This window comes from Balearica regulorum, chromosome 20 (assembly GCF_011004875.1).
Source record: "Balearica regulorum gibbericeps isolate bBalReg1 chromosome 20, bBalReg1.pri, whole genome shotgun sequence".
NCBI classification, from domain to species: Eukaryota; Metazoa; Chordata; class Aves; order Gruiformes; family Gruidae; genus Balearica; species Balearica regulorum.
In genome coordinates, this window is record NC_046203.1 from 3,168,786 (window position 1) to 3,195,621 (window position 26,836).

Consider the following 26,836-nt stretch of genomic DNA (forward strand, 5'->3'; position numbering starts at 1 on the left):
GAGAAAGAAGGTAAATGCCATGAAGATGCACATTATTTGCACTGGCACTGGATTAAGTGACTAGATTGCCATACAAGGTTTGACAATGTGAATGCAGTTGAACATAAGGTCAGGGCATAATCTAGAAACTCTGCAGAGTAGAGCAAGGTGAGGAAGCTGCAAAATCTGGATCTGCCAGGAGGAAACACTCAACATAATTACCATTCCACATTATATTAAATAACTTTAGAGGATGAGGTCTACATTTAATTTATGAATAGGATACAATCTAGAAGGATTTGGACGTCATCTTCTTTTATTTGTTCACATGGCAGAATTTGTAAGCGTGCGCTTATAGTGCCCTTTGCCCACAGTTGAAATGACTGCTGGGTTGTTAAAAAAATAAATTCAAGGACAAGCAGTTGACTCCAGTTAAAAACATGTGCAACAAAGGGGTATAGCTGTACTGGCATAGCATTTTGACTACCATGGCCTTGATATCTTGTTTATAGAGCTATAAAGCTTCATTGTAAGAAATGACTCAAATGGTCTTTTTATTTCTTGAGTTTATTCTTATATATAGGCTTTGAATGTGAACATTTCCCAAGTGGTAAATTCTGTTTTGCCTTTGTATCTTCTGTATCCATTTCTGCCATCTCATAAAATGTTCATTATGTTGCACCCAAAGCAACTGGGCTGAACTTTCATTAGATGATTTGAGCTCAACAGCAAAGCACAAGATCCAGTGCACTTGCCCGATCTCATAACTTTAAAGAAACAGTTGTAACCTCTGTGGATCTGTAGTGCTCCTCTGACTTTCCAAAGTGCTTTGAGACTTGTGGATTTAAAACATTATGTAGATGTATTGTTTTATTTATTTTTAGAAAGTAAATATTGATGCTCAGAACTATGCTACTACTTTAAGAATGTGGTGAATCAAAATTGTAATTTAGCAGTACATATGCCTGAGTTTGGTTACTTTGGGGTACAGATACAAGAAGACACCCTTGAGATAATACTTCTGATGCTGTCAGAGTGTTTCAACCCTATCCTGTATATTTATTTGTACTTGTTTCATTCTTAGCCTCTCTTCATCTGTTTTGGGAATTAGGACAGTTAAGTACATTTCCATGTTTCCTACAGCAATTTGCCTAAAATCTTCAACAACAGGTGATGCCAACTAATGAAATAAAGAGTAGTATGAAGTTCCTAATATGCTTGATACTTCCTTATCTTCTTCTGTAGTGATTGTTGTGTTCTTTTTAGAGTATGCTTTCTCCTTTTTGTGTGTATAGGATCATAAGAATATAGGGCACCACAAGGGGTCTCTAATCCAACCTCCTGTTCAAAGCAGGGTCAGCTGTAAGGTAAATTAGGTTGCTCAGGGCTCTGTCTTGTCTGGTATTGAAGACCTCCAAGGGTGGAGACTGCACAACCCCTTTTAGAATGGCCAGAGGACATCATAGTATGGGAAAAACTGAAGATTTAAAAGAAAGAGATTTACTTCTTGCCAACTCTGCTGTGGTCTGTTACAAAACGAATTTTCTCAAATTACCCACAAGAGGGAGTTTAAACCTTTTCTGTAGGGAAACGAAAGGTAGTAGCAAAATGTGCCATCAAGCATTGGAGCTGAAACTGGTTTCTTCAGATAACCTCAGTTAAAAGGGCTTAATGCATCGATACCCATTACCCCAAAGCCCAGGCTGAGGGTGTTCACATCATTGCTGCACTTTAGCCATGGGGTCTTCTGAGAAAAGCTGTTTTCTTTGTTTTGTCTCCATGGCATATAGTTAGGCGCTCTGTTGTCACTTAATTGTACGTGCTGTTGGTAAGTTGTGCATTAAAGATGATGAGTCTTCTTGCTATGCAGGCAAGGAGCCTTTGGAACATGAGTGGGTGCCATTCTTTCATCCCTTAGCTCCGGGTTTGCTGTAACCTTTGGTTTGGTGGTAGACAGGTAACTGAATGCCAAGCATCTGCTGCGTGTCAGTGCAGCACTTACTTTGTCATATGGCTGGTGAAAGGAGTGTTGACATCCTCATCTTCTTCTCTGAAGGGAAATCGTATTAACTCCTTCACTGCTGATCTACTGCTGCAACTGCTCTGCTGGTCCTGTTCCACGCAGGCCAGTTTAGTTCAACTTTCTCTTGCAAAGACACAAGTTAATTCCATCATCAGTTACCTAAATGGTTCCTTTGAGGAGTTGTGTGTCTCCACAGAAAAGCAGTAGAAGTCTTTTTATTTCTAAAGATTCAATCCAAATTAGTAGTGACTGAAAGTCCTGAAATAAATATAAACCTCATGCCAGTCTTTCAAAAAAGGTGGCCATTCCACAAGGTAAATCATCATAATAAGCACTAATATGCCTCAGCAAATTCATCAGGAGGCCCCAGCCCAGGTGGAGTCTGGAATTTGTGCAATAGCTTCAGAGTACTGTTTCACTGTGTGGAACTGACCTGGGTTACACTGAAGAGCTGTAAAAGGCTGTTGCTTCTGACTGTCCTGATGAGATGTTTCTTCCCTGACATTTTAACTAGAAACAAAATGAAGAGTTAAAGTACCTGCAGCCATTGCATAGACTCCCTGCCTTTTCCTGCATTTTTACATTTTTTGATAGACAAAATGCGAAATGCTATCAGCCAAATCAGTCTTGATAAATCTCGCTGTGTGTAGCTCTGTAGTCATTCTTTTAGGAAATGCAGCGTGAGAGGAAAGGTGTTTTGGTGAGAGTGTCGGTCTGCAAATGCTAAGAAGCTTCATCTAACATTGGTCACTTCTGAACTTTTACATTGGAGGCAGATGCATACACCATCTGTTGTTCAGGTGTGTTTTTCATCCTCTGACTAGAGGGAATTAGTCCAAAGGCTCAGCTTAGTCAGAGGGAAATACAAGGATGAATATCAGATGGGTTTGTGGCCTTGAACTGACAACCTGAGTAAATGATGCTGATTGATACTGAAAGGCTCAGCTGTGAGGAAGCCAGGAACGGTCTTGCTCTTCACCCTTTAACTGCAACTGTTCCCCATTTCTGGGTGCTTCCAGAACTCAACGTGCTCGGGAAGGTGAAAAACATAAGGGCAGACTTTGAAAGTTATTCTGAGCAATTGATTATGATAATAGAGATGGTGTTTTCCTTGCTAAAATTATTTATACAGAGAACAAGACAGAGCGCAGTTGTATCATGCCAGCCAGCTTCTCCAGTTCTGAGCTGCAAATTGTTAAAAATAAAAAAAATAAAGAGCATTGAATTTTAGTGAATTTGAAAAACCTCTCCTCAGGATGAAAGTAAGGAATAAAGGAAGAAGTCTGTCTCTACTGAACTCCTCTGAAGCACTAGATCCAAAAAGGGGCTTGCATTAGTAAAAGCTAACTGCTTTTAATCTATTGTAAGACTGCACTGTTATGAAAAACCTTCTGGCTGAATTATACATTCACTTATGTTTAACCAGAAAATCCATTAGAGGCACAGAGGCCACAGAATAGATCTTAATTTCAGATCGGATAAAAGGAAGCCAAGGCTGAAACACCAAGAATATATGGCAGAAGCTTAAAAAACTAAGTTAAGGGAATCAAATTAAGGAATTCAAAGAAATATGAAATGATTCAAAGACCAAAGGAAGCCTGTCATGAAAACATTATATTTCTGATGTCAGAAATTATTCTGCATTCACTATTTTGAATCATCAAATGTATTCTTTTCGGGTATGAATCAAGTATGATTTTGGGAACACCTCCCAGTGATTAGTTTTGACCTGCATAAACTTTCCTGCTTTCTTTTCCAGAGGGAAAATACTGCCTTCGTAGACATGTTAACACATGGGGAACAGCTCTTTCTATGGGCTTTCCTCCAGTGCAGTCTCTCTGGAATTCCTGCATCATGAAGGGAGATTTATGTCCTTAACACTGCGTAGAGTCTGCACAGTTTGATACAGCTAGTAGCTGTATGCTCAGGAAGGTCTCCACAACAAACACTTCCATTTTCATACGGAGACAAATGCAATTACTTCCAGCTAAGTGCCCTTCCTGCTTAAACAACTCAATGTTGATTTAGGGGAATGGTTATTATATATCAAATACATACTCATTGAGATCAAAACAATATTCCTCTTGGCTGAAGATGAGTTAGGCTTACTACAGGGTAAATCTCACCATCGGTACTCCTATATTTGTACGTGGTTCTGCTCTGTGGGAAGGAATTAAGTCCTTCTCTAAAGAAATCCGTTCTCCATGTGTTTATGCAGTGGGGTTTGTTGGCACGTTGAAAGGGTATGACCCGCCTGAAACTTTTGCTTCTGTTATACCGTTTCTTTCAACAGCATAATATCTTTTATTTTGTCCATCTTCACTTTTTTAATAAAGGCAAATAACTTCCCATGTTTATTGATGATACATACACCAGCAAAAATAAATGTTCTAAACAAATTTTAGGAATTCTCCTTTTAAAATACGAAGCATCACTGCCTGTGAGTTCAGAGAAAAGCCAACAGATTCTGTGGTAAATCAGTTTATGAGATTCATCCAAAGCATTCTGTAACCCTGCAGTCAGTGCAACTCAACATCTTTTCTCTTTGTTAAAGAGAATGCTCAAATCCATTAGTTAATTCAAGCTGCATAAACTCTGTGGTGTTTTCCTGCCAAATACTATAAAAGGGAATATTGAATTGTTCCTTGGAAAGGCCCCTAGGATCTCTCATGTCTATTCAGTATTTTTTTTTACTAAGGTGCAGATATGCTCCTGTGTCTTTATGAACCATCATAATCTGAGGCTTGTTCCATATGACAAAATAAGAATATGAGCATGCTTCTTCAAATTACAGAAATTACTTGGACTACAGTGAATCCAATGGTAGTGCTTGTAACTGCGAAGTACTGGAGTTTAGATTCAATCTGATGGTGCTCTATTTCCTGTGTACAGATTTAGTTTTGTGTATTTTCTCTTTACATCACAGCAGTTGAGAGGAATTAATTACCATTTGAGTTATTAATGACACTATCACATTAGCTCCTTCACATGTCATTTCAAAATTATGCAATGCCCCTACCAGGGAGAGGTGAACATATGAAACTAGGCAGGAGAAAAGAGGGTATCATTGGAAATGCTGAAGTTTTAGAGTGTTGCAACAGTAAGCAATGAAGCAGCACTCTTGTATGCCTCAATACACAAGTCTTGGCATCTGCTATGAATGTCAGAAAACAGATTACCCAAGCTGTTTTCTCTAGCTAGTTAAAATATAGTGAATGGCTGGAAGATTGGCCAAAGAAACATTACAGGGCATGCATGGAGGCAAATCTTGGCAGAGGCTGTTGTACTGAGGCTGTCAAAACCAATCAAGCAAGAGCAGATTGACACTTCCCTGTGCAAAAGGCACCAGAGAAAAAGCAAGTGCAGTGAATACAGGAGGGTATTCCTGTGAGACTTGTAACCTCTGGTACTCTGTGAAGCCACAAAAGGTGAATATTCACATTTGTCTAATTGATAAGAGACACTATCATGTAATCTGTTTGTAGAACAAATCCATCTTTGCTTAGTGATCCTCCTTTTGTCCGTACTCTGCTTGGTCTGAGTAATCAGTACATCAGAGCGCAAAACTTTTCCTCCAAAGCAAAACATCTGAACAATAAATGATAGGTCTTCTTTATATGGCAGTAATGGAGAGGCATTGGCACATATGTGGACTCAGAGCTATTAAACTGTTAGAGAGTAGTTACTCTACAATACAGTACATAATTCGTAAGCATAGCTGTAATGAGATTTTACAGGTATGATTTCTCCATATTTAATTTATGCTGTGTGTATTCAGATAGTGAAAGATCAGCCAGGGAGACCTTTTTGCCACTGGAATAGCAATGCCTTTTCTTCACAGCCTTCTTCCTCTTTGTCCTGTTTTGAAACTTTATGCTATTTTTCTATAACTGTATGCTATCTTTATATAACCCAGGTAATATTTCACAAGCATTTCAATGGACAATGGTGCTGTCAAGGACTGTGGTGCTGCTTCCCACATTACATTGCTAAGCAACATACAATACAACAGCATGATATCCTCCTGCAGTTGGTGAGAAGTCAAGCTCCAATATTCAGTAGAATTATCCTGATCTACTTTTCCGTTACACAAGAATCCACTTGTTTCAGCACATAAAGATTTGTATTAATAGTATCAAACTCATACTAAAGTTGGACATTTCTTTTTTTAAATTCCCAAGTGCTAAATGCATCTACATTAATATTTTTTTTCCTAATTAACCTCAGAGAAGTTGGTCTGCCATTTTGCCGGTTGTGTAGCTTTCACTGACTTTGACAAGACTTGCTTTTATCAAAGCATCGGTTAAGTAAAATGCTTCAACTTTTTTTTGTTTGCTTACCTGCTTAAAAATTACACATGTGCTTGAATACCTTGCTAAACATGGGTCAGCTTGAAAGCAGAGACAGGATGTCAAATCTCTGTTCACAAGCAAACCCATCTATTTTCATAACATCTGCCTGAAATGCAAACTATAATATTTGATGAGGTGAAATCTCAGTTATATCTCATTTATTCCAAACTCCTCTATTTAGAGCCAAGTTAATTATGAATTTGAAAAAATCTAATCTGTAATCCAATTTGTAAATTCACATATGACACTTCATAGTGGAGATCACTTTTGCCAGCTGATCTCATCTCTATAGAAACAGATGCATATTTCAGTTCAGGTTTTGTTTATATATATATTTTAAATAATTCAACAGGATCATGACTCAAAATGTTTGCCCACTTTCTAAAGGATAATGTCTCTCTAAAACATTTCAGTAGATCATGAGAGGAGAATTTGGCACCTGCAGATTTAATAAAGCCTTTCCCATTAGTTGTTTCTCTTTGGCTTTTAAAAGCCATTAATACCAGTTACGCATATTGTGCCTGAGTATGCAAAGCTTTCACATTGTTGCTATCAAGAACTGTTTCAGAATTTTGCTATTAGCATTAGCCACTCCGATAGGGATCAAAGGAGACTTTGTATTATTAATCTTGTATCTTAAAGAGTTGGAGCATGAGGTCAAAATCAATGTTATTTTCAGTAATGAAATTGTGAACTGCGTAATACTGAGCAAATCAGTATCTGCAAAAACAGCAGTGTGGAACAGTAATTATTTAGAGTGCTTCAAGGGCTTTCTGCGAAGAATGACTGTGCTGATCTGGTGGAGGTGAGGGATTCTGGCCCACTGTGAAGCTGGTTCTCAAGAAAAAGGTTTTTGTGCACTGAGGAGGTCTCCCCTGGCTGGGTGGGGAATCTGTGGCTTTGAATGCTGCTCCTCTGATAGCCAAAATGGTGTCAGGACCTCCTCTTCCTTTTCTGTGACAGCTTGGGAGTGAGAGAAAGCCTAAATCTGGACATCAGTCATCTTCCCCATGGATCTCTATTTCCATGTCTTAATTTTGAAAAGAGAGACTAGAATTTTTGGAAGATCTATACCTCTGGAAGCTCTAGCTCTCTAGGTGGCATACAGAAGAAAATACAGGCTTTAAGGATAATAATAGTGTGTATGGGAGTGAGAGAGAGCAGCTCTGTGTGTGAGAAATGGTCTTCATTTGAACAAGAGCAGAGTAAACAGATTGGCTGATATTGCTGAATACCATGCAATTTCCTTTTAAATTAGCAGATGAGGAGGGAAAGGAATATAAAAGGAAGTGAGAGAAAAAAATAAGCTAATGATGAATGTTGAACGGGAACAAAATGTTGCCAAGACATCACAAGAGTGAAGAATTGATGAAGAAAGGGAAATTAAACTGTTGCTTCATATGGGAGCTCAAAGAGCTTCAAACCCCTGGCTCCAGCGTCTAAGGTGGACTTTATATAGTCCTGTGAGAGTCTTCTTCTGACATGCCCATTGTGGCTGGAGAATCAGACATGGGGAGGATTTTGCTAGATGCTGGTAGAGACCTGCAGCAGAAGAGAAGCCCGACAGAGGGTACTGTAGCCTGTGCAGACTGAGGGGCATTTCCTAGAATCAGGCAAAGCTAGTTTCATCTGACACTGAAATTATTCTGTCAAGTGATGGGAACTGATTACAGAAATTTGTTGTATCTCCTAGTCAGAATAAGAAGGCAAACCAGGACACTGCTAATTCAGATAAAAGTAGGCTGTCAAAAAGGAGAAAAAAAATGTACTTTAAATTATTCCAACCATTCTCATAATTTCAGTTACTCTAACAAAGCTAGAAGAGAAGTCTGGCTGGAGAGTCTGAAGATGATAATATTGCACAGGGAGAGGAGTACACATATGCCTGCAAAAGATGCTGAACAGTCAATAAGATCAGCAACTCAATGCAGTTATATACTGCAGTAAGTTAACTTGGTAATTCCAGTTAGATGCCCCCAGTTACAGCACGTGCAGTATTCATGAGGTCACGTGTTCATGGAAGTAGAACAGAAAAGCTGATTGGAAGGAGTTTGGTTTTGAATATGCTTGAAAATGTGCACATATATAGATATTTTCTTAAAGCTAAGCCACCTGGAGCAGTGTTTCCTAACCTGGGTGGTCTGTGGACTGTTTGTAGGCTGTAAACTAGCAAAGAGGGTGTGGGAAATAGTAACAAAAGCCAAAATTACAGAAAAAGTGACGTGCACCTTTTCCTGCATGTAAGTTTGGATACAAACAAATGGGAGGGGAAATAAAATAAATAAGTTTAGATAAAGTTTTTCTTGTTTGTAAATGAAAACCATGTTGATTAGACTACATAATATAGTCCATATCTTTTTCCAGAGAGTTTAACGTTCCTTAAATTTTAAACGGATTGTGAAACAGCAACCTGGGGATTGCATATATAACTAAACATTGAAATTATTCTTTTGGCTGAAATGTTAACTATCTGTGTTTTCAGAGTCTCTGGTAACTTATAAGATAGGTATTTATGTGCATATTGATATATATATGTCTATGGCCATTATATGTGGCCAGCTCTCCCCAGTGGGCAGGTTAAGCATCGTTCTGGCAGAGCAGAAACCCAGGCACAGGTAGACCGGGGTGCGGAGCAGAAAAACTGTAGCTCAATTTCAGCTGCACCCCATGCATCTCAGGCACTCTGGTGGTAAGAGGACGTGCCAGTCACAAGGTGGTGTGGGCCTGTCCTCCCCAACTGCTTTACACCTACGTGTAGGTGTACACCCATGTACTGGCCTTTGCATAGCTTGAAGTTATCTGTTCACATGTTCACAGGAGGTCCTTGGTAGAGGGAGATTTGACATAATATTATAGAAAAATGAATGGGGAAGATTAACTAGAATCAATTGAATGGAAAGAATTTTTTTTTTTTTAAATGAGGCAATTTTGAAAATAAAACCCCAGATGGGGATGATACACTCTATTATCACTGAAATAAAATGAAATTGTCAAAACAACAAGAGAAGCTTCTGCAGTGCACCAGGAACCATAGGGGAAAAAACCAAAGGGAAATCACAGATAAGCAAACTATTAAATAAAGGTGAATACTACTTAAAGCTAATGAGAAAAAATAAAGTGAGCAATAAGCAAAGCAAGAGTTAGTAGACGAGTGTTACATATGAAAGGAGTATTCAGATTCTTCAAGAAATGCAGGAATGTTGCATCTCTGTAAGTTAGGTTAGAAGGGCTAGAATCAATATAGCTTCATTAAGAAATTTCTGATTTTACTACATCATGTTTTAAATTACGGTTGTGTTTATTAAGAAGGTAGGCACTCCTTTGCAGTGACCTGTTAGCAGTTTCACAGTGCAAAATAGCTAGATGGTTGGGGGACAGGAGGTAGTAGAGAGAGATAGAATATAAAGGGCTAGAAAAGATTATGGCTTGCAAGACAGAATCTTTAGTTGCAGAGACCTGATAATCTTGAGCAAAACTAACTGTCTTTGCAAAGGAAAACATCCTAAGTGAAGAGAAAGTTAAAGATGAGGAATTGGGGCAAGAAATGGACAGACCTCCTCAGAAGATGTTCTTTCTCATAATCCTGTTTTTACACCATTGAAGGAACTGGACGATCTCAACTCTATTCATTATTAACAATTCAACATGGGTTTTTTTGGGTTAGGTTTGGTTATTATGGGAACTTCATTTCATGGTATCCCTAAATTAGAGGATAAAGTGTCACCCCAGAAGGGCTTCATGTCTGATTTAAGTCAAGAGGTAGTGAAGAACTGAATGCATTTATCCTGTTTAAATATTTGTATCAAGTGTATGTGTTAATTGTTAGGCAAATCTAAAATAATAAATTCACAATGAAAATTACACACTGATTTCCTAAAGAGGAGGTGGAAGCTTTATTCCTGGCTTAGGGAAGTTGTTAATTTGCCAGTCGAGCATAGGCAGTGACACTTGGTCTAGAAAAATGGTATGTAAATCTCCAAGAAAAAGGGAGAAGATTTAGCTTAGCATCAAGATTATAACCCAAATATATGTGTTTTGTGGAGAGAGGGGAAAGGGAAAAAGGATTAGGAAAAAGAGAAAAAGAAAATTAATAGGTCTGGGAAAAGATGGAGAAGTAATATACACCTCACTGGAGCTTCTATAAGAGATAACCTGTAAAAGAAGATTAGTTATAAAAACCAGCATGCTCCACTGGGAAAGGGTGTCTTTAATCAGTGGCACTTGTAATGTAAGGTACACAGAAAGACAGAATACCTCTATGTGAGAAAAATGAGTGTATCAATCATTGACATACATGGAGAGGAACCTTTAATTTTTAAGTAGTTTAAAATTATTTTCTTTCATTTCTTGTCTTTGTAGCTGTGTTGCCTAAAGTGCTGTAAATAAATGTTAATTCTATTTTACCTTAATCTGTGCTGAGTTAAGAAGTATCTCAGGGTAAATGGAAGAAGCACCCCTCACCTGAGGGCAAATCTGTGGTGTAACTATAAACCAAGATGGTGTCATTCCTAAATAACTGGTTTAGATTCGCAGCATATTCTGTAGAAAAAACAAAGGATAACCCTTACAGTAGCAGCATGGACTAATTGAAGAAGTATTATAGGGTTCTGGAAAGGAGGACCGTGACAGATGATTGATTGTTCAGGATTTTTTATTCATCAGGGTAATGAATAGCAGGTTTGAGCCTTGCAGTCTCCTGTCACATGCGAATACGAGTGTTTATTTTCTGTCCTTTCACCTTACCCTTCCTCTTCCTGTTGATTTCAGTGAAGTTGCTCATTTTCTATCCAAGTCTGAAATTAGATTTGCTGTATGTGCTTCATACCCACACCAATATCTCAAGAATTCTATGGAAACCTTGGGTTAAAAAATGGTTTATCTTTGTCAGATAGTTAGATCTATTTCTGAAATCTTAGCTCAGACAAAACTAATTGAGTAGGAACAGAGACTGCATTCTCATACTTTTATTCTGCCTAAAGCAAGAAAGAGTATTGAAAAAGTGAATGTGAAATCAGAAGTTACTGGACAACAAAAAGGAAGAATGACACTAATATTCCAAAGAAGAAACATTATAAGCCTTTATTTATCGGAAACAGATTAGAAACATGAGGAAAGAATAAGACATCATTTATCTTGTGTTTCACTTTTCGAGTGACAGCAACAAACAAAAGTTAGTTCAAAATCTTTGCTTTTTGTTGTGTGAATTTCACATAAAGCAAGAGACCATATGGAGTAATTTAGCCTAAAAAATCTATTAAAATGAAGAGACTGCTTGATCTGGAAAGACAACAATTGGCTGAATCTCTAAACAAAAAAGGAGAGAGGGAGGAAAAGGCAGGAAACAATAAGTGAAGGAAAGAAAAGAAGAAGGAGCAGGCTTGGAGCAAGCAGACTGACAGCCTTTGAGGATTCAGTATATGTCTGTCAGTGCAATAGCTTTGTTCATGTGCCTAAACATTGTCTGGAACTTTTTCTTCTTTGTAAGTTGCATGTATTTCTGTGGAGAACTTGCAAATGGAAAGAAATACATATTTTGATACAGTATTTCTGTGCTGTAACTATGGATGTATGGGAATAATGTACTGATTTGTGGAAACCAAGGTTTCAGAAGAAGAGATCTGTAGAAGATGTTGGTTTTCTCTCCCATTTATACTCAGTATGATGCTCGCTTTCATCTGGACAGGTCCATTTCCATACAAAATGCAAGGCCTTATTCATGTCACTTACCTTGCTTCCATCTGTTTTGGAATCACATAAATTAAATAATCTCAGTTACATCTGAACCTTGTATTTGCCTTTTATAACATTTCTTATTTTTGTAGAATGTTACAAACGTAGAAGAATTTACTAAAAGCCCTTGGTGCCCTGATCCAGGCTGGAGAAACAAGTAGCGATTAGTGTTGGTCGCATCATGCCCAATCATCAGCAGTGTGCAGAAATAGTAGCAGAATAGCCCATGTCTGGAAGAGAGATGAAAAGATGATTTTCAATATACAAAAAGATATTTATATATTACAAATGCTCTACCAGTGCTTTTTTCCCAGCAGATGTCATTAAGGATATATTACTTTATTTGGACAGTATGTAATTTTAGCCTGAACCTTCACAGAAACCTCAGATGGAACTTCTGCCCAAGTTTCAAGAAACTGCACTTAATTTTCCCCATTTTGCTGTTCAGTAAGATATCCTTCAGCAGTTATATTCACTGTGAATTTAGCTTGATGCAAGGAGGAAGTGTGTGTAACTTTTCAGTATCTAGTCTGCTCTTGTAAGATTATTAATCCAATGTTTGGATGCCCTCAGGATTCTGGTTAAGTATCCAAATGTTTGTGTAAGTATTTCTCTGAATTGCATTTTCCATTGGTACTTTTTGTCCACGCTTTTATTAATGATACATTACGCCAGTTGCTATTGTATTACATTTACATAACATGGTATCAAAGAACAACCCCGTCTTTAAGGCTGTCTATTGATTAAAGAAATATACGTTGATTACTTGTGCATCCTGAATGTGAAGAAAGCTGTTGCAGAGTTTTTCAAAAGAGCCAAGAAAACAGCAAATGCTTCTTGTTGCTGTTTCTAGGAGACAACTGCAGAAACATAGTTAGGAATCTGTAAAGTCAGCTAGGGTGGAATCTCAACAGACAGCTCAGTAAATTGTGCACAGAACTCTGTGCGTTGCAGACCTTTTGTTATTTTTGCCCAGGAGTCGGTTTAGTTTTATTTTCCTCCGTTAAACCAACAGTAGGATTTTACTAAAGAAGTTCAAAGACACTTTCCTCAGTCTGAAGTGTACAGTAGCACGAGGTAATGTTATATTCTAGTTACCCTGAAAGAATATCCTGATAGTATTGTTCATTTTGGGGGTCTTGGAAATATTGACTACATTAAATTGATTGTTGGTGTTTTTCATGGTAGAATATTTAATGTGTACTCCTTTCATAGTCATAGCTGTATTTTCTAATCATGATTACTATAGAATCTGTAACTCTGAAGCATTTTGTTTAGTTTATTCTTTAGGGTTTTGTTTGTTAATGGTGACAAGATTTAGTAGTTTGTGGCAGAGATTTGAGAAGAGATACAAGGCTCAGTCTTTTCAGAAACTGAAGAACTGGTTTATTTTAAAGTTTCTGAAGTCAAAGATGTTTCCGTAAGTTCCATGTTTTGGGCACGTATCAGATACTGACCTGCTCTTACACCAGAGAACATTCTTACAAACTAAAACTCTTAATGGTTGACAAAACCAAAGAGCTGAAGGGAAAGATGTGACAGACGCCAATTCTTGCACTGATATCCTAGGTAATGTCTTTCACATAGAGTCCTTCTCCAACACAGGATTTCCAGCTTTTCACACTCCATTTAATTGTGACACCTTTTTTTTGCATATACTTTTTCTCTATGGTGGGGCTTTGCTGAGTTCTGGATGAAAAGCTGCCACCTCAGATGTGTGATTAGAGTGTAACCCTCTTCAGAAAATTAATATAAAGTCTGCCAATTTAGTAGTATAAATTTCCATCTCCCCAAATAAAGGACCCTTAGAGGATGTCTGTCCTATTGCTGCAGGTTATATGATGGCATATTCCAAAAGGGGACCCAGCTGAGAACAGAGGCTTCCGTGCGGCACTGGACAGCTCAGCAGACAGATCACCCTTTTGAAAGTTCTTGAGTAATAAGCTTAAAAGAGGTTAAAGTCTTCTCTTAACTAGATTTGTGCTTGCTTAGCAGGAGCATTTGCCTGGATAGCATCTTGGTAACTGGGACTGCTCTGCAGCTGCGGCTTCCTTAAAATCCCAGTTATATTTGAATTTCTTAAATCAAATGGTTAAATTACTATCAGTTTCTGCTGAGGCAGAGGGATTCTTCCTACCAATATGAAGTAACCAAGGATGCGTCAGTTTGTGCTCATGTCATATTCAAGCACATTTATGATAGACGTAGTCGAGTTCAAGCAGAAAACCAGCACAAAAGGGCTTTGGCATGAACTTCTGGAGTAGGATCATCCCTGCACTTGCTGTCCAGGGCGAGATATGCTGCATCTCAATGGGAACAGACCCAGCCATGAGCAGTGACTTTGAAAACTTGCCAGGTAAAGCCAAAGAAACTGTGAAGCTAGTTACTTGGTATGAATTGTTATTCAGCCCTCACAAAAGAGGAGGCTTTGACAACACCCCCAGTAACCTTGGCAAACTGTTTTGTTAAGCAGGTCTGTGCTTCACTGGCTTTTCAACTTGCAGGCATTCATTGCTCCCTCCTACATACGAATTTATGTTTCAAAGAAGGACTGTGTGGTGGCGGGCAGCTGTGGCATCATGCTGATCTTTTACACTGGCTAACAACGGCTGCATCAAACAGCAGGCAAAATAATGTACCACTCTTCCGTTTCTCAAGGGGAAGAGCAACTGAACCTCTTCTCACTCATTTCTGTAGATATGCAGCCTAAAATGTTTTCTCCTTATTTCAAGAAATGGAGATCTTTCCATCTCCAACTTGGTCTTCTCACATTGTGCAACACTACTGAAGTGGCATACTGAGCATGGATCCCCAGGAATCACTGTTGCACAGATATTAGCAACTACAATGTAATTGCTGATTTTTTTTTACCTGCTTATACTCAAAAAGACTCTTTTTAGGACTATTAGGACTTTAAATAGTTAAAGCTCCTCAAGTTTTTATAACTTTCAAACTAACATTCATGACTGCAGAGGTGTCCTGGAACTCTGTGCTCTGTGTGTCTTGTTACAATATGGAAATGGTAATGTTTACTTGGTGTGAGCAAGGCCTAATTAACGCTTGTGATGTATTTTGGCGTCGTTCTTAGGCTGTTAGAGATAGGCCATGTGACAGCAAAATGTTGCTGCATTACCAGAAACAACATAAAAATGATACCAGCACTTTCTTCTGGATGAATGGAATGTTATTTTGAAGAACAGAATATTGTTTTCAAAATGTCTGTGGCTGTGCTTGTTTATACATACCAGTGTTTCTACTCATCTTTTCCTATAGATCTTTAAAACACCTGGTAGAAAAGAAAGTGGACTTTTCCTACATAAAGTAGCAAAACCTCATCCGTACAGACCTGTGAAGTAAATCCTTTCCCTGGAAATAAATCCAAGACCAGTTATATTGCCACATTTATACTACGTCAAACTTAGACTTTATTGCTTAATCTGGAAATATTAAATGACTTTATGATAAAACATAACAAATAGGTTCAATGCAGATCCTTGTAGCTGACAAGAGAGACACGAGGTGATTTGCCCAAAGTTTTACAGCAAACTAAATGGAAGTGCCATCTTTCTTGTTTATAATTTCATGTTAGAATGTGAAATAAAGGCCAATATGTGAGCTATGATTCCCATCTTTTATGAAAAGAAAGAGAAGCTAAGAAATAGTAGCTACCAGTTTCTGCCAAGTAAAGTCTTACATATTGAGCACAACTGGAATCTGGTATATAAAAGATGTTGAAACGAACATCATGCAGACATTAGGCAATCAGATATAACTTCCTTTTTTGTCTCAAAGCTAGCCATCTAGGGGAATGTGGAGATGCTCTGATTAGACAGAAATGGTACATTTAATTGCCACTTCCTTCCCACCATTTCAAAATTCCTTCCTTGACGAGTCAGCTTTCCAAAACTCTAAATTTTGTGTTCTACTTAACCTCATAGGTATTCCAGAGAATATGCTAGCTAGACCTCTCTTTCCACACTCATTAGTTCAGTGTGCTTGGCTCATTTCCTAGGATTTGGTCTAGCAGAGCCTCTGACCATTCAGGCCATTTGTCTGAAAATCATTTCCCTCTTCTCTTCTGCAATTTCCCATTCAGTGCCCGAGCAATTAAAATCCCTGGTGATCAAAGCCCTGGTCTTCCAACTGTCCCTTTCTTTTCAAAATCATTGCATGAGCTTCTTTTCCTAACTGCATGAGCTGTGCTCAAACAAAGAAGGTATGACAATTGCTCAATTGTTAGAAATTATGAATACTCTCGTAGCCAAAATATTGACATCATTCTGACTTGCACATTAAGGATTAATTTTTACTAGGCCTGTAACTACAGATGAGCAAATCATTTGGATGACATTAAAATCACATCACTTGTCATGTAAAGTCATTGAGGTCTAAATAACTATGTTTTTTTCACTTTTCTATCTTGATTTCTTGATCTTAGCTATTCTGTTAGCATTCCTGGATTATTCCTGACTCTCCACAAGGAAGGACTTCACAGGTGTTTATTCTTTTTCTGGTACTAAATTGTCTGTGGAAAGTATATTATGTGTATGCAGCATCTGTTTCATGAAGAATACAAATTGTTTCTCTTTATAGAATTTGTCTTGATTCAGATGTTCATTACAGAACAATGTATTCCTTTACATTGACAATCATGATTCTCCAGGCATTTCTTGTCCTCTATGATCGAAGTAGGCTGTGTTAACGAGTCACTCCGTGTATGTGTGTGTATGTCCACATCCTGGGCTACAGGATAGACAGATGATACCTGTTCAGGACTCCTCACCCCCAAAACTTCTCTGAATCCCTCCTATACCTATTATTGTCAGCTTTTGTGAATTCAGACTGGAGGGATGTAATAGGTGTCAGTCAAGAGTTAACACACTTTTTTCTATCATATACTAACTCCTAGACTGTATACATGACCCAAAACAGGTGGAGGACTGTTAACAGGCAGAGTGCCATGTTCCTGTAGTCACAGAGTAGGTGGTTTTGTGGGGAAGGTGGGAAGAGGGAGGGTTTTTGTTTTGTCAGTGAGTGGGAGAAGTAGTGAAGTTGTAAAGAACATAGGGAGCGTAGGGTGTGAGGGGAGAGAATATAGGGTTTGCGGCACTGTAATTTAGACCAAGGCAGAGATCTCAGAACATAATTTAATAGAGGCTATATACTGTGCCATACTTAAAACAAATAGATGGAAATGAGTTTTTCTTCTATTAATACGGCATAATCCTCAGGAACAGTACTAAAGTGGTTTTGCAAGGTACAATTACAGCAGAGTCATATCAACCTGCTAGGTTAATTTCTCCATACAGAACTGCATGTTTTTCTCCCTTCAGCCAGCCATTCATTTGTCCGCCTACAGCTTGTAGCACCAGGCATGAATAGTCAGCTCTAAAGCACTAGTTACATGACTCTGTAAAGAGTGAGCTAGTAAGGCAGAAGCATTACCCAGGAGCACCAAAATAGAAACCCCTGCCTGCCTCAGAATCCTGTGTCATCAGCCATGACAAACCCAAAATGCACTAAATCTGTTGTAGATGTTTAGAGTGATCCTTGCCTTAGATTTAGACAAAAGTGTTCTTTTTTAAACCAGATAGGTTTTAATGCATTAGCTGGAGTATTAAAGAAAGAGTTTAAATGGTAGGTTCCAAGTAAAATTGATCCTTAAAGTCTGGATTTGGAGAACTGTTTCAGGATTGTTGTAACAGTAATAGGAATTTACCTTTCAGAGGCACATCTTGGTTTATAGTTGCACATTGATATCTTTTCCTGTTATTTTCTGGAGATATCTTCAGAGAAAATAAAATTTTGTATTCCTCAGCTAGGTGAAAGGGTCTTCCTCAGTCCTTGTGCTGTATCATTTATCCAAGAAGTTCAAAGCATGTAAAACTTGGAAGTTTCAGCTGTATTCCTGTGGGATAAGACAAATTTCAATGCCAATATCATGGAAAACTGAGGCGCAAAGACAAGTTATGAATTGTGTGAGGTCTCAGGGAGTTAGTGGCAGACCCTGTAGCAGAATGAAGGCGACCTGGCTTCTAGTGCTATCACCTGACTGTCAGCTAACAGTGTCTCTGGTGAGGGAGTCTGCAGTTGCCGACTGGTATAATTTACCGTATGATTCTCTCAAAGCTGGTGCTTGTCCCCCCGGCTCATTTGCAGAAGGCTTTTTAAAACGCCACCTTAGCAGCAGCTCCTGGCTTGGCAAAGGAGGTGAATGTAGGACAAGGTCTCCAGCAAAGGCTGTTACTGCAGCAAGTTACAACTGCCCAGCGCGGAGTCATTGAGTTGCCTCCCTGTTAGGCACCGGCTGGTCTATTCATTCTGCAAACAGCCTCCTTCCTTTCCAAGACAGCCCTAGGGACACAAGGGAATGGCAGAGTTTATTATAAACTGAGTAAAGGAACAGACTATTGCTGGAGGAGATCCAGGGTTATAAAAGATTGTAGCGGGGGGAGAGGAGGAGGAGGGAACAGGACATAATTTGTGTTTGTGTGTGAGGGGCTGCGTGCTGGTGGCTTCAACAAGGCATTCCCCAAACCCTCAAGACCTTTGCTGGTTTTGGTGCGATTTTCTGCAGTGCATACTGTACCGTGTCAAACCGCGCTTACTTTTTATTGTATCAATCATTCTCTTTATGCAGCAACACGAATCGGAGAACGCTTGCAGGTCCTGTTCTGAATGAGCTCCGCTCTCTGCCAGCTCAGCCTGGTTACTGCTGTAACTTAGTCTGGGGGATGGGAGAAAAAGGTTGCTGCTACTTTAAATATAATGCATTAAAAGGATGCTGGAAAAAGGCCTGCATGCTGTAATACCCAGCCATCTAGTTGGAAAAGGAGCCAGATGTAATACAAAAGAAGAAACACAGCCTCTTATGGATGCAGCACTAATTCATAAATCAGGTGAATCAGCTTAGGCAACTGCTGTGTTTTTATGCCTCTGCTGCATGGAGAACTGCATGTTGGATGCTTTTATTTGAAGTAATGGAACCAGATAATCCTTTGGACCAGGACAACTCCAATGGTAAGAAGTAGAAAACATAGAAAAAAGAGGAAAAAAAGGATAGTGAGAGAGTGTCTGAGTTACACATCCTACTAAAGGCGCAGGGTTAGGCATGTGTTTTTACTGTCTTCTGCATGGATAAGTAGAAATGAATGTGGTAATGTGCTTCACATTATCTTAGAAATCACTCTGTTTACAGGGTTTGGAGATAAACATATAGTAGACTGATACATACAGTGCATTGCAAGGAGCAGTGAGCAGGCAGAATTAACCTGTCTCCTGGACAGTCTTTGCAGAGAGAAGAGGAACCTATGCATTCTACATTATTCAGTCTGGGGGTCTTTTTTGCCAGTGAGAAAAGAATGTAACTTTATGCCGTATGTGCTGTCAAATGTAGCATTTGGAAACAGTTTCTTTATCTGCAGAAAGCTTTCCTACAGGCAGTTGCATGAGTAATTTACTTAGAAGGATATATTTAGCTAGGGACCACATAAATTCACCCTGGAATTAAAGTCCATGGTTAAAACTGCAGCTATTCCCTGGATTTATAGCATTCCACATGCTGATGTTCTGGTATCTGGTCTATTGGAAGGCATACAAAAAAGCATAAATTGGGGTATAAAGTTGTTTGCAATTGCGAGTCTTATTTCTCTGTTAGTAAAGTGAATTGGCTGCATTGAGGACAACGAATTGTTCACATTTATGGAAACAATTTAAGGTGGTGATTTTTAGAACAAATTGATTCTCAGCTCTTTAATATGTATTTGGTACTATTCTGGATACAGTTTGAAATCCGCAAAGTATTCCACTTCCTACATATATACTGTTCAAGAACTAGTTATGTATTTCCCACAGCGTAGTCTCTGCTGATAACCTAAAGCTTCAAGTACGACATAACTGCAGTGTTAATATCACAGTAGACTTAAAACTGTATGGAAGGAATGTGGTTAAGGGGATGAAGTAACATTTAAACTATGTGAACAGTTGACTAGGCAGATATAAGTGGGCAGCACTGCGTTACTTTGGGCTCTGTGCCACGCTGAAGCTGAATTGTATAAGATATTCAAGGACAGATTTCAGTGTTGATTCAGATGATAATATTTACATGAAAAGATGAAGAGGGAAGGATCACACTTTTTATTTCATTTTTCTATTCTCTTTCATATGTAGTTATATCAATTTCTCTCTAGAACAGAATCGACCTCTCATGTCTTACACCTCCTCTTGGACTACTGGGGCGTAGAATTATATCTTATTTTCTTCTTTAAAGGAGGAAGTTTTAGGATTATCAGAGAAGTGCATGCATATTTTGGGCTGATGTTAACAAACATAAGCAAGTATTCTTGCCTGTCCCGACATTAGAATCTGGACTTTAGGAGTCACAAGAGAGTGTCTTGATTCCTTGGGAAATATAAGTTGAACTTTGGTTTCTCAAATATGCTAAAATGCTCACTAAATTTAGAATGCATGTTTTAAGATACACAGGTTTCTTGTTTTTCTCCTTACAGATATGCAAAGTATAGTCTATCACATTGTGTAGAAACTTGTTTTCGTACAAAATATTTGAGTAAGTGGGCAGACACTGGAAATGTTCGTAAATTGGGAAATGAGAGCTAAGTAAGCACTCATGGTACCAAGTATCTGAGAAGAACCATCACTGGCTCCCCTTCCTGACTATGTAAAGTTCCCATCTTCCTTTTAGAGTTTTTTTTATTACTTTGATTTAAACTATCCCATTGTAAAACAAATGGGTTGAACCATTTCTTGATCAGAATGTCAATTACTTCTGCCGGAGCTGCAGGAGCAATATGCAGGACTGAGGGATTAATCTATTATTATGACTTACCATGCATTATTTTGCATGAATTCACTAAACAGAAAGTTCTCAAAAATATGCCAACAGAGTGCTGTTAAGAAAGATTTTCGCCTTTGAGAATGTTTTCTTGTAGCTGTCATTCTTGAAGCAGCCCCTTTGTCCCTTTTATTATCAAACAGCTAGTGAACTGCTATGAACATGCTGATAACTATTGTGTTTTTCTTACTGTATTGCTCATGTGACAAATATTAATGCCTTGGCAAGTGATCATTTGAAATTACTTGAAAGGCACCGTAGAAGTGCCTTTTTACCTTCAAGAACGTCAAATCAAATTCCTTTTTCTGCTAGCAGAATGAAAACTGTTATTTAATTTTTGATCTACCTGATAACTGGTTAACCATCCACCTTAAAATTCAGCGTCAGTTCATTCTTAGTTTCTTATTGCCAGCCCAATCAATAGATCATTAATGATAGTAAAAGCTGTTCTGAAGAATAATATGCTTTAGAGTTGCTCTTTTTGCCTTCTGCAGCCCTTTCATTTGCTTACAGAGATGTATGAAATCAGCTAGAAGGACGTTAGTGGAATATTCAAGGCTGAGAAGCTGTGTGTCTCATTTCTCAGCAGAGTTGCTTTTCCTAATCAAATTAGACTGCCAGCTTTTCATGGAGATACCTCATAGATTTATTATTGCTTATAACTGGAACAGAGAAGGACCACTCATTTATGTGGGGGCCTGAAATGAGATTTAAGCTCCTTTAGTTGCCTTGACGTACCAGACTCTGGAATGAAATCAGAACCTGTGGGTGAACTGTTTATTGGATTTTTCTCTGTGACTCTTCTTTGAGCTGTAGTGCTTGCACTACTTTGAACACAAGCTTGCTACGTTGCTGTCCATTTTGATGTATGTGAAAGGAGACAGAAGTTCTGTAACTTTTCTCTATGCATGCCTAGGATAAAAGCTCGCATAAAGCTACAAGTTCTTGTAAGGATTTTAAAAATCATTAAAGCACCCCCTTTCCCCTTCCCCCCCCCAATATTGTCTTTCCTGTCTCTGAAATGCAGGAATACAAAGAAAGATTATTGTCTTTTTATGATGGCTCACAGTTGTGGCTCTCTGATGTGTTCTATTTAATGTACTGGCATGGTTTTACTTGATTCTTTTCACAAAAAAAAATTTTCTTGGAAGAAAAGTGCTGAAGAATGTGCTGATTCTGAAACCATAACCCTAAATTACCCATTTCAGAGGGATGACATATCAGAGCTACAGATTTCTCTTTTGTACTATAGCCACTTGCAGCTACAAGAATAAAAGACAAGTCAGCAGCTTTTTGCAAGCCAGTTAAGATTTATAAGATACTGTATTTGTGTACAAACTCTTGAGTACAAAGTAACTATGAACTGTGGATTCACTGTGTTTTCTAATTGCTTAGATCACAGTTTATATAGCTATAGTGAACACTGGTACCACCTCTGAGTTTCTTCTCTTGTGTATCCTGACAATATTAAATAGTTGTTAATCTTTTAAGGGCACAGTATTTTTTAGTGGACCTTTTGAACAACCTCATAGACCAAATCCCAAGTGCTCGTTTTAGTGAAATCATATTCCCTACACAATCAGTGTGAATCACAGATGTAAATTTTGTACCACAAAGAAATGAAATTAAACTGTTGTGCTTTAATAATAAAATAGTACAATTAATTAATATAATAATTAACAATACAATAACAATAATAACAACAACAACAACAATGCATAATTATTATATAATAATTATTTTTAAAAAGACATGTAGATGCGGTGCTTAGGGACATGGTATAGTGGTGGACTTGGCACTGTTAGGTTAACAGTTGGACCCGATGATCTTAAAGGTGTTTTCCAACCTAAATGATTCTGTCATTCTATGAATTATGGTGTATTTTTTTCAGTCTCTGACATACACTTTCAACCAGTCGAATTACGTGGTTGACAGCCAGGCTTGAACTTTGTCTGCTGTTGGTAATGTGGCCTGTGACATAGATCCTTCAAAACTTATTTGTTCTTTCTCTGCTTACCTCAGGCAACATTTATATTGTTTGCAAAGAACTCTTTGAGTTAAATACATGAAAGAAACAAAGTGTATCTTATTACGAGAAATATTTATCCTAGACATCTGTGAGCAACCAGATTATTCAACAAAATGTGTTATTTCATGATATTCCATTAGAAAAGTGAGGTCTCTCTTTTGAGCAGTTTTTAAAAAATCAATGTTTCTTAGTGAATTCCAGTTTTCAAGGCTGAGGTAGAAGAGGACTATGGAGTGTTGAGACAGTTATGCTTCATTCTTTTCTTCGTTATCATTCTTACATCATGTCTATCTGATGGCTTCTGACAAAAGAGATGTAAAGAAACATGTTCTTGATGGTAGGAAAATTTGAAAAGAAAAAAGACAAATGGCAGTGTAATACGTAGAGAAGATAAATGCAGACAGAATTCCTGATGAATTGTGCAGAAAAATGGTAGGCATATTTTGGGTGGCAACTCTTTTCTTTCTATTTTGCTGTAGTTTTCTTCATTTTATCTACACTGTATTCAGGTATAACTATAATTTATAGGTAAGATGTGTTGTACTGAAAGGCAAATCTGAAGCAGCTAATAAATTTTTCTGGGAAAAAAGTTCTAAATCTTGGTGGGCAAAACCAAAGTGGGATATCTGCCCATAAGAAATACTGGTGACAAAATCAAATAAAATATCTTACCTGAGGGCATTATTTATTGGCAAACATCTGAAATAATGACAGATTTCACCCCGCAAGTAACATTAGGCCACTGTTCCACATTATTTTCTGAGGTTCCTGCAAGTTATATGATTAGTATTGGACTTACTCCAAAGAAATGATCCAGGTAGGTGTAGTGATCATTGTTCAAAAGGGATCGTAAATAATCTGCCTGAACTGTCAGTGACCGTGTGGCAAGTAGTGCAACCGTCACAGAGTTTAAAGTAGGTGGGCAGGTGTAATTTGGTTTCTCTATTGTCATCAAAACTCTTTGGCAAGAAAGAGAAAGATTTAAAAATAGATACAAGCAGTACCTGGTAACTTCATTATAATTTACACTAAGCAGTGAAATGGAAAGACCCAATATAGCTTTAATAAAGTGTCCAACGGTATCCAAAAGGCAGAAAGATGTAGGGGAATAGGAGACCAAGGATTAGGAAGATTATTATATAATGATTTGTAGAATGCGTTCTACAGTTTCCAAGTTTGTAACTAAATTATGAACAACCGTTGCAGGCAGTCTCTTCCTTTCTCTCCCTACTGACATCTGTAGAAGAGGGTACAGCCAATCAATAAATAAGCACCCCACCAAATTATGAACATGCAATAAGGAAGAACCATTTATATGAAATTGTGGAGGAACGTTAGATGACTAGACTGTAACCATCCATACTTGGAGGTACTGGAAGCAGTTAAAGTAGCATCTTTGTTCTTTGGTAGTAAAGAAAAGGGTCCTTTCGTAGTCAAGCATGTTCAAGGCTTCTTTTATTTTGCTTCTAAAAGAGAGGAACTTCAAAGCACAGCATTGTGGGGAAACCTCCTGGTTCTATCTCTAAAATGCAGCACTGCTACAAGGCTCTCTCAGAACTTTCTACAGCAACAGCCTACCATTGGAGAGGTGAATTCGGTATCATGAAATGGAATGGAAGAGTGTACTCCATAAATCTGTTCTTTCTTCTGCGATTACTGGAATCTGTCCAGGACCTGGGATCTAAAAGTAGTTGTTAATAGCAGTGAGGTGTGTCAGCTGTGTGAGGATGCTACACAGGAAAATTCCTCAGAATGATGTTGCAGAGACAGTGAAGACAAGAGGGGTTTTAAGGTTTGTTCATGTGTCTGATTTGGGAGATAGAGGACAAGGGATTTCATGGGAGTAGAGATGATGAGGAATTAAAAGCATACATGTGATGTATCTAGGTATTTATAGGTCAGAAGCTTTTAAATTCATAAGGTTCTGGTAGCAGATAATGGGAAGTGGAGAAGCTACAGAAGAAATTGTCAGTCCTTACTGAGAGCTGAGGCCCACATTTTAACAAAGAGTCGATCAAGTGGATTTTCCTGAGACTTTTAGTCAAGGGTGATTGTGGTCACATACATGTAACTACTAAGATGTGGGACAGCAGCCTCCTCTTCTGGTGATGCCCAGAAAGACTGACAACCACTGACGCTTTACATCCATGTCTAACAAATGTACTGTACACAAGGGATATAAAGAATAAATAGCTGCTTACCTTTAGCCACTTCACTGTAACATTCTTTATTATGTCTGATTAGGATGTTTGCCAAGGAGGTTTCTCAGTGCATACATGTGGTTATCATGCCAGTGAGACCATTATGGTAATAATGTTTATATTTAGATGTGCTTCCCCTCTGAGCGTCTCCAAGGAACTAGCACATGTAAAAGATTTAATTGCAAGGCATTGCTAGAGCTGATATGGGCTCGGAGGCCTACCAGATGCCTTGCTAAGTGAGTCAGTAGTCAATGATTTTTGCTGCTATAGAGCTCAATGCAGTGATTAGAAAATGTCTGCCAAAATGAAGTTTCAAGAGCTGTTTGTTTTCTAACTGGATCCAGATATGCTTCTAGTTTTGTTTTACACCTTTAAGTTCTTCTCTGGATGTAGTTGGGAGGTTGGTAGGCAGCTGTGGCAGATGTAATAACACAAGCCATTGTTCTTTGCCCTGTAGCTGTATGTGTGGGTTTGTTTGGTTAAGCGTTGGGTGGGCATGGCACGGCTTCTGTAGCACATCGATGCCTCTGAACGTAGGTCCCATCATTAATCCAAGCTGGAGAAATCCTGACGTGTGGTGTTTTGAAAGTAGGAAACTAAGATGCTGTAGAGTTCTCTTACTTGTTCCAGAATGAAGAAAAAAAAATCAACTTAAAATAATAAAAGTTAGACCAGAGTTCACGGTATTTTATTGTCTCTGCAATTGGTCTTCTATGTTACAGAAATGCTCTTAGAGCATTACTCATGGCAGAGAGAGTATCCCTGAAGAGTTTTTCACAGTTCATGTGTCAGACAGGAATGCAAAGGATCAATTTACAGCCACAGCCACAGATCTGAAAATGTCCAGGGGGACCTGGGGGAATGCTTCTCACCCCAAATACTTTTACTGATATAACCGATTCCACTTGTCAGACTGCAGTGCGTTTTCAGCTAACTTGGAGTTAATTTTTGAGTGGCAGCAATAAAAACATTGTATGTAGACTGCAGTGAGAGCTGCTGTAGGAACATTAAACACAGTGTTACCTCCTTGCAGTCTTTTCTGTTATAAAACTAAAGAGAATTTCAGTATGTTTTGGAAAGCTCGTGAGTGCACTACTGTATTCCAGGGAGAAACCTGCTGGTGCTGTGCAACTCTTGTTTGCATGAATAACTTGCTTTGTTTAGCAGATCATCCTTTACTACTCAGTTGCAGCTGTCAGAAAAAGCCAGACATGGAGTTGAGGAGTTGTATTTAAAAGTGCTCTCTGGAGGAGACGGTTGCAATGGTCTCCAAGCTAAGCAAAGCCCTTGGCAGTAGTTTACCAGTTCGGTTTGGCCAGTTTTTGGGTGATGGTTGTACTTCACCCAGAAGTTGGTAGTCGTTCTTAATTCATTTGCTTCTTAGATGTATTTGTTTTATTGTAATTTAAAGTTTCCTGATAAACTTTAGACAAAACCAGAGAATACATTCATCTGTTTAAGAAAGACAGTTTTGAAATGAACCTTTCTTCTTTTCTACAGGATCTGTAAAGTTAGGCCTTAATCTTAGAAATATTTATGTATGTATTCAGCACGAGATGGCATGAGGAGTTTCGCTGAGTTAGCTGGAAATTGTTTGCCTGGAAGAGTACACATATAGTTCATCCTTTTTTTGACTCTTACAAATGTTTGCTGTTTTTAAGACTGAAGGGG

At 38.3% G+C, this 26,836-nt stretch overlaps 1 protein-coding gene across 1 annotated transcript in view; it reads left to right on the forward strand.

Annotated features, from left to right (window-relative positions):
* Positions 1-26,836, forward strand: part of DAB2IP (DAB2 interacting protein) — a 239,885-nt gene that overhangs the window by 18,898 nt on the left and 194,151 nt on the right. The gene's annotated exons all lie outside the window — the stretch shown is intronic.